Raw genomic sequence first — 8,917 nt, 5'->3', positions numbered from 1 at the left:
TAAAGGTACTGCAAATCAATAAATGTAAAATGAAATGGCTTTGCATTATTTATTTATAGTTACGCACAAGCGAAAACAGGTGCGTCCAAAATAAAAATAAAAATGAAAATAAAATAAATTAAAAATAAAAATAAAAAAACCATAAAAAAAAAGAATCTTTATAAATGTGCTTGTTAACCGCAGTGTTGTGCAAATATACTTATACATATGCATGGGAAAAGTAAAAATGTGTGCATGTGTGGCAAACCAAGGTGAAAAATTGAAAAATATATATCTTCATAAGCCACACAGGCAATATGCCAGCATAACTAAATAAATAGGCACGTTTGCCGCGCTGTTGTTTAACGCTGATTTTTCCACATCAATATTGCGGCCTCGACTACGGCACACCACGGGGACTAGACGCATAAATTGCGTGTGTTTGTATGTATGTGTGTGTACTTTTCTGCTACTTTGAAAAGCAACACTGGCTTGCGCATTTCAAACGAAAAACACGAAATCAGCAGGCCGATATGTAAGCCATACTTGTCGCAGACACAATTACTTAAAGGCACCAACAACAACGACAGCAAATACACATTTATTGACACCGCACTGCTGTGGCACGCAGAGTGCCAATTGCAACACGTCGCGCCCAAATAGAGTACACCTACACTCGGTTACTGTGCCACAGCGTCAGCAAATCATACCGAAACCGAAGGCAAATATTTGCCGACAAAGCGTGTGAATTGCGTTGGTGCAACGTGTCGGCACGTTTACCCATTACCTTTATCATACGGCAGCGGCAGCGAAAATGTGAGTGTGTGTGTTTAGAGGCGCATGTGTTTATACAAGCCACACATACAAACATAAATATATATATAGATTGCCATTCATTTGGTATGCAAAAATTGTAGGGCGTAAATTTTGTTATGGCGCCGCACCAAACACTATTGGCGTGCCGATAACAAAGCGTGGCAGCACAGCTGCTTTCAACGTGTGTGTCTGCTGTAAATAAATATGCGATCGCTTGCACACATATACTCGCATATATAAATATATGGTTTATATATCATAAATTAACGCGCATCACATTATGTAAATGAATGTTTCAATTGGCGTTTATTAATGTGTTTGTCTTCACACACGCACACAATATTTGTGTTGATGCAACACATTAGTGCCTGCGTGCAGCATTGTGAACAGGCACCAATACTATTATACGGTGATAAATCAAAGGTAGGTCTCAATTTCCTTTTATAATGAATAGTTTGCTGATATGCGCGCAAAAAATTGATGTTGCGTATACGCCGTGGTACTGCCTTTTAAATTAGCGCTGTGATTTATGCAACTAAAGATAAGTAGCGTTATTTTTCAGTGTTAGTATGTGTTCTAGAGTTATAAAATTGTATAGGTAATTGTTATTCAGTAAAAATTTTAGATAAAGGCAGCAAAATGAAGTTAGAAAAATCTTACAAAAATGCTGGTATTTGATAGTGTAAATTGCAAATATGCGATGGGATTGTGTTTAACATTGAAAGCAATGCATTTGATGTTAGCATATAACATAATTTGATTTATTAAATGATGTCAAAATTAGTGAAAATTTAACAGACTAGATAAAAATATTTTTTTTTTTCATTAATTATTATTAAATTAATTAATTAAATTAATTAAAACAAAAAAATATATATGCATCCAAAGTTGAATGAAGATTGCAAAAAATGTTGCTTTTTATGCCTAAACTGGCTTTTTAATATTTAAAAATATTTTTTTTAATTATTTTTTTTCAAATTTACTAGATAAACATATTATTTTTTTCCCAAAAAACTCATAATATGGATGTTAAAGATGTTTTTATGCTTATACTTTCTTTCTAATATTTAAAAATGTTTCATAATTTTTTTTTTTTTTTGATTCTGACTTGACAAAGGATTTTTTGTAATTAAAAAAATGTCAAAAATGTATGTCCAAAATTGAACGAATATTTCAAAACATTTTATTTTTTATGGGTATATGCTTTTTAATATTTTAAACTAATTTATCATTTTGTTTTTGATACTGACTTGATAACAATATTTTGTGTTTTTTTTTAATTAATTTTAAGTTAATAACAAAAACGTTTATCCAAAATTGAATGCAAATTTAAAAAAAAAATTGCTTTTTTTTGCTTATAATTGCTTTTTAATATTCAAAACCATTTTATGAATTTTTTTTAAATAACATTATACTTCAGAGGACTGCAAGTAGATATTTCATACCCTGAACTGGGTATGTTAGTTGGCCACAAAGTTTGCTACATGAAAACGAGAACGTCAGAGACCCTTTAAGGTATATAGACGCTTATCATAGTAGCGTGCTAAGACGACGTGACAATATCCGTCTGCCTGTCCGGCTGCCCGTATATATGCGAACTAGTCCTTCAGTTTCTGATATATCGATCTGAAATTTATTAACCATCATTTTCTTGGCAAGAAGCTACTTACTTGTTTGAACGTTCACTAACGGACCACTATAGCTTGTAGCTGTCATAGAAACTGAACGATCGCAATCAAGTATTTATAAGAAAAGCTTCGTAGTTCGACTTATATTATTTCCTAAGACAATGAGATAATCTCCGAAGAAATTGTTCAGATAAAATCATTATAGCATATAGCTGCCTTAGAAATTGGTCAGTCAAAGTCAGTGTTTGTATGGACAACTTTTTTATTTAAAGAGATTTATTCACACAATTTGGCTTGAATAATTGTCGAATACAGTGGTGTAATCTTCGAACAAATTGTTCAGATCGAATTACTAAAGCATATAGCTGTGATACAAACTGGATAATTGAAATCAAATTCCTCCTAGTAATCCTAATATTGTGCATTTATGAAGTTTACTACAACTTCCATTTACCGTATTTAACTTTTTCAATTATTAGCAGAAATTCCGGACTGAAGTCTATATTTTTAATTTAGTATATATATATATTTACTATTTCTGCTGAATAATTCTAGTAAATTTTACTAAAATTTTGAGCACTTCAATATACAACCAATATACAACCAGAATGCATTTGGCTTTTACGCAACCCACTTCCGCTCAATTGCTTCACTCATTTAATTATATTTTCAGTTACCGTGAATTTACCGTGTTTCGTTATTTTTGTTTTTCAACAATTCACCATAAGCCCAGTATTATATTCGCATTGTCGGGCTTAGTTTTATTCAAAACATAGCCTGGTGATTTATTTAACTGGCGGCTCGGTCGCAGCTTAATGCTGCCATAACCTGTATTCCATGCTTATTTAGATCAATGATATATGCTAAATATAAATATTTGTATTAATACTCAGATATACATGGACAGACATATGCGCGTTTAATAGCGCACACAGCTCACTCGACCAAATCGCCGTATTGAATTGAAATCACTGCATTTAGCTTGTTTACAAAATGGATTAAAATTCGCTTGCTTGGGTATTTTCGCTTTGACGAGCTAAATCGCATGTCAGCTGTGTGCCACACATGTGAACCCATTTGCATGCTACAAGCACGCTAAGCTCAAATTTTGAAAAGGGATTAACATATTTACGCAAATGAAGGTAGAAAGTTTTCAGATTTTCACTTTATTAAGTAAACTATTTTCATATTTTTCGAGATTTTTTAAGCATTTTGGCATTGATTCATATATTTTTTAACATTCAATCGTATTTGGAGATCGTATATGGAGTCTTTTTTATTATTATTAAAACACTTTAAAGTTGCATTTCGCTTTAAATGCAGAATTTTCACTTATCTTACTTTTTTCAAGCTTTAATCTCAATCGAAGAAATAAAAATTTAACCTGCCACATATATGTGGCAACATACAAACATTCCGCCGTCATTAAAATTTGCATTTGTGTGCATAAAATAAGCAATCAATTAACACTAGTGGGAAATATTTAGCTTACTTACATATCAATTATTAATTTTCCATTAGAAATGTGCCTGATTTAATTAATAAATTGCAGTCAATGAAGACAGGTTATGCATATTAAATATAAATACGATTTTGCGCGCGCAAATAGATAAATTCTCGTAAATAAATATTAGGGTGGGTCAAAAAGAGAAAAAATTATTTTTCGCTTGGTATTCTGAACAAATGGTTGCTGGAAACCTCTAAGAACTCTCCCTAAGTATAACTTCTTAATCAAATCTTTTTTATTATCGGATAGAAAGATCCATATCACGCTACCAACTACTTTAAAAAAAGTTTAGATCTATTGTTTGAATGAAGATGGAAACTGAATTCTCTACAAAATGGTCCCTAAAGATTTTTTCGTAGACCTAACCATTCAAAAAATATAAACAGCTGAAGTTTGATTACTTTAAGACAAAAATTTGTTCTTATAGACTTTATAATTGAATGAAAAAAAAAAAGTTATTTTAATTGCAAAACACATATTTCTCTACTTTAGAAAAATGGTGTGTTATTTTTTTGAAATTTTATTTTTTATTTTTGTTTTGTTTTTATTTTTTAAGTTTTTCTTTGATTTAAAGAATTTGTGAGATATCCGTAAACGCTTCACTTAATATTTGATTAGAAGCGATATTTGAATCTTTCTATCCGATATTAAGAAAACAATAGATAACTGTAAGGCGGTGGATTTTACCATTACAGTTAAGAACTCTCACTTGGAGATGCTTTCTTAAATGTGTCTACCAACTAACTTTTCTGCGTGCTAAGCGAAAAAAAAATCGTTTTATTTTTTGACCCACCTTAATATATATGTCACTTATGTGAAAATGCAAACTTTTTTTTCCAGCTTATTTTTTATACTCTAAAGATCAAAAACAAAATAGAGGCAAATAATATGCAAAAATGAAATCTATGTTATACGTTTTACACACGTTAGCGTTATACAAATATTTTGATTGAATTTATATTTTTTATTAGTTTTAATTCAAATTATTAAAATATTTAGATCGATGCCAACAGACGTTTGCACAATAACGCTCAAAAATTTTCAATAATTAATTAATAAACAAAAAAATATAAGAATAACGGTAAATAGTTTTCTTATCTGTTTTAATACTCAATATATTAACCCATTAATAGTCACTTAAATCAAGTAAAACGCTTTAACACAGGTTGCTTAAACTCATCAAACTGGCTCTCAGCCAACATTGGAGTCTGAAGCATTCACCCACGATTAGATCATACACTCATTACTTAACTAAGCTAAGCCCATCAGTTTCATAACGATAGGTTAAGAACTATATCAGTATTGCTCCCCTGTTTAAGATTATATTGCCTACATTTATAATGATAGAGAATTTCAAAACTAGTATGGAATATAACTAGCTCTTTTGCCTAACTTTAGGATGACAACAAGATTATTAGTTCGATTGCATAACCTAAGGCTGACAATAAGCTTATGAGCCGCACTACAATTATTCAAATAAATATTGCAAAGTCATCACCCTAATTTCACTCATTTTTGAACTATGCAATTCTTAAGCTTTAACCTTTCATTCTCAATACTTGTGTATAACCCGGACATATAGAGGTTTTCTCTTAAAAATTTATTAGAAAAAACTGTACCGATTACAAGAAATATTGATATATTGTTTTCGTTGCAATTGCCACCGCATCGCTTCATAAAATCCGGTTAATATTAGCTGTCCACAGCATAGTTTATCGTGTTGACTTATAGTCACAACGCCATCATAAACTTATACGAGTGCATAAAAACGCACTAAAATGCATCGATGAATTCTCCGTATGAATCATATTCGCTAGCCAAAGCAAACAACAACAAACATCCATCTAATAGCAAGTGTCACTCTGAAGCACTCATTTTTCATGCCGGCTGTGTACACAGTCAGACATTGCGGTCATTTATCAACTCAACTTTTATAACACCATTTATAGTTTTTTCTATGTAATCTGGAAGTCTGCTTAACTTTTCCGGTGGTTTTTAAACACATTATTTTTTGTTAGCGGACGTCTAAGTCAGCTGCAATGAAGCTATATAAAATATATACAGGCTTCATGAAATTGAAAGCAAAATGTTGTATGTTGTCCAATATGTTGATATAAATTATAGGGAGGAATATATTGTTGGAAAGGAAAATAAGACTACGCAAGAATAAGTTTCTAAACTCTTTATAATTTCAATAACTTAATAGTTTAAGCCATGTTTGAACACAACTATTTTAAAACTAGTACATATAGTATAGTCGCTAAAGTTAAATGCAAAGATTTAAAGCACTTGAATCATCAAAATTCAACAATACGAACATATTTAGCTCCCTTCAAAATATATGTCTCTGAGATAACAAAATAATTGCCAGCAGATCTTTTGTCGAATAATATCATCAAGTAAGCAGCAAAAAACTTGCTGGGATGCTTGATGCGATCCTTGATGGTAGCAGCATCCATGAAGTCCACTTCGGTAGACAAAGAAAATTTTCATTTTCGGTAACAAAAACTAAGGCATTATATTTAAAAGGCCAATTAAAAAGTGTCCGAACTACGATGGTAGAACAAATTTTTTTGACGAAATTCGTTATTTTTTTTCAACATAATTATAGTTATAACAATCTTTCAACTTTTCGAAAACATTTTTGCAGTTCGACTTATCCTTTGCTTCAAAATAGACCTCTATTTCGGTGATCACCTCTTCATTCGATGAAAACTTCTTCCCAGAGGGTATCCTTTTGCGACCTATGAACAGGAAATAGACGCTGTGGACTAGATAGAGTACTGTACTGTGGATGCGGTAGTAATTCGAAGCGAAATTCATGGATTTTGCCATAGTTTTCATTGTCTTGTCACACGGTTCTCTGGCGTGGTGAAACAGGACTTTCTCTTTTTCTTCAAATGCGGCCATTTTACGGCGATTTCTTTACTTCAAATGGTCCAATAACGCTATGTAGTAAAGGCTACTGATGCTCTTTCCTTTTTCAAGGCAGTCAATAAAAATTATTCCATGCGCATTATATATTAGAGACGCCATTACCTTACCGGCCTGATGCGCTTTTCCATGCTTTGGAGCGGGTTCATCGTCTCCAGTCCACTCAGATGACTGTCGATTGAATTTCGGAGTGAAATGAAGGCATCATGTTTCATCCATTGTCACATATCGACGCAAAAACTCGGGTTTACCACTTTGTACAGAGCTTTCACATACCCAAATACTCGTCAATGATATGATGTATAAACTCATTTGCTATCTTTAGAGTGCTTTCATAAACACTTCACTTTGTTGGCACTCAAATTATATTGTGGAGCTTTATGATGTTTTCGACGGTAATAACTTCTTTTGGGTATTTGATGTGTTCATCGCCTTCGGTGCTCATTTGAACTTCAAGTTCAGACTTGGCATACCAACCTTTGATGGTTGAGTTTTCTGGGACAGTGATCGAAGATTCATCACCGAGCGAAATGTTTGTTTCAATTGTATTTTTTCACATTACACACGAAATTCCTTTTTATCCATTTTTTACACAATAGCAAAATTTGCTTCACCCAAAAAGATGTAATTCACAAACTAACGATCCGGCAGCTGTCAAATTTATTCACACGCTTTTTTAAGGATATATTTCTAGTAGCGTCATCTATATGTCAATTGACCTGTTAGGTTCATTCCGATTATTTGCGAAAAGCCACTTCCATCTCCAGATCATCACTCTGTTGTAAATCGAGAGCAGTAAAAAATATATACTCCGCATTTTCGCTAATGCCACCACAGAAAAATCAGGTTACTCATTGTCATGACCATAACTATGCAGGTACCCTCCGAAATCTACGTATTCTGTTAGAAATTACGTCATGTAAAAGTCTATCTCGCAGTGTGTGCGCTCCACTCAATGCTTGTACATTTCCGATTAATCGGTGCGTCCATCTTCCCGTTGCTGGTGTGTGTCTGTATGCTGACTTGTCTTTCCTCTTTACCTTCTGCCATTGTCAGCTTCCTGCTTATAATTTTGCTTTTGTCATAGATACGTTACAGTTCTCGAGCCACTATGTCTGGCGGCATTATCTCAGATATAATGCTAGCAGCTCCATGACACAGCGTGCGGAATGCGCTAATAGTTCTGATTGCACTTAGCCGGAACACTGATTTTGCTATTCTTGCATATGTTTTTTTGCATTAATGCTGGCCCCCATACAGTCGCAGCATACATTAAAATTGATGGGCTATCCTTGGCCAAAACTGCTCTGTTGCTTTATTTTGGTCGTCCTATGTTGGCCATGATTCCGGTAAGATAAGGTTTGATAAGGCAGCATTTTCACGGGCAGCTTTTTCGCACGATTTCTCAGTGTGGACTTAGTAGCTGAGTCTCGCGTTCATCATTATACCAACGTACTTTAGTGCTGATTGTGTTGAAATGCTATGCCGTCAACATTAGGGATTAGGTGTATACGCAAACTAGTCATTCAGTTTTTGAGATATCAATCTGAAATTTTGCATATATTTTCCCCAATAAGCTGCACATTTGTTGAAACCATAAACAACGCATAAATATAGCTAATAACTTCCATATAAACTGACCAAGCGAACTCAAGTCCTTGTATGGACAACTTTTTTTTTGCCAAGTTATCTTTACGAATTTGAAATTTGGCAAGATATCGTCACGAAATTCGGTATAAATAATTAAATTTCTTTTCCAACGTAAAATTATTATTATTACAGTTCAACAAATAAAATTTAATTAAAGATGTCCTTATCTCCTCGGTTACGGTGATATCAATTACACAACAAAAACTAAAAAGAACAAAACGAAAACTCAACAGAAAAAGAAAAGAAAACGAAAAGCAAAAGTGTACCACAATGAATGAAAAGGTGCATTAGAAGCGTGGGAACACAATGAACAGCAAGTGCAACAAAAATGTTGACTAAGTATTATTACTGCCAGCAACAGCGAATAGAATAAGCGCAACAACAACAATAATAATAAACAATG

At 32.9% G+C, this 8,917-nt stretch overlaps 1 protein-coding gene across 2 annotated transcripts in view; it reads left to right on the top strand.

The window, feature by feature from the left end:
- Positions 1-291: 291 nt before the first annotated feature.
- The window catches only part of LOC120769265 (ras-GEF domain-containing family member 1B), a 243,140-nt gene continuing 234,514 nt past the window's right edge, over positions 292-8,917 (top strand). For both annotated transcript variants that reach the window (XM_040096172.1, XM_040096171.1), the window contains exon 1: positions 292-1,218. The gene's annotated coding sequence lies outside the window, so the exon portion shown is untranslated. The remainder of the gene's footprint in view (positions 1,219-8,917) is intronic.

This window comes from Bactrocera tryoni, chromosome 2 (genome assembly GCF_016617805.1).
Source record: "Bactrocera tryoni isolate S06 chromosome 2, CSIRO_BtryS06_freeze2, whole genome shotgun sequence".
Classification (NCBI taxonomy): Eukaryota; Metazoa; Arthropoda; class Insecta; order Diptera; family Tephritidae; genus Bactrocera; species Bactrocera tryoni.
The sequence above is the reverse complement of the archived record's forward strand: the minus strand, read 5'-3'. Positions and strand labels throughout refer to the sequence as shown.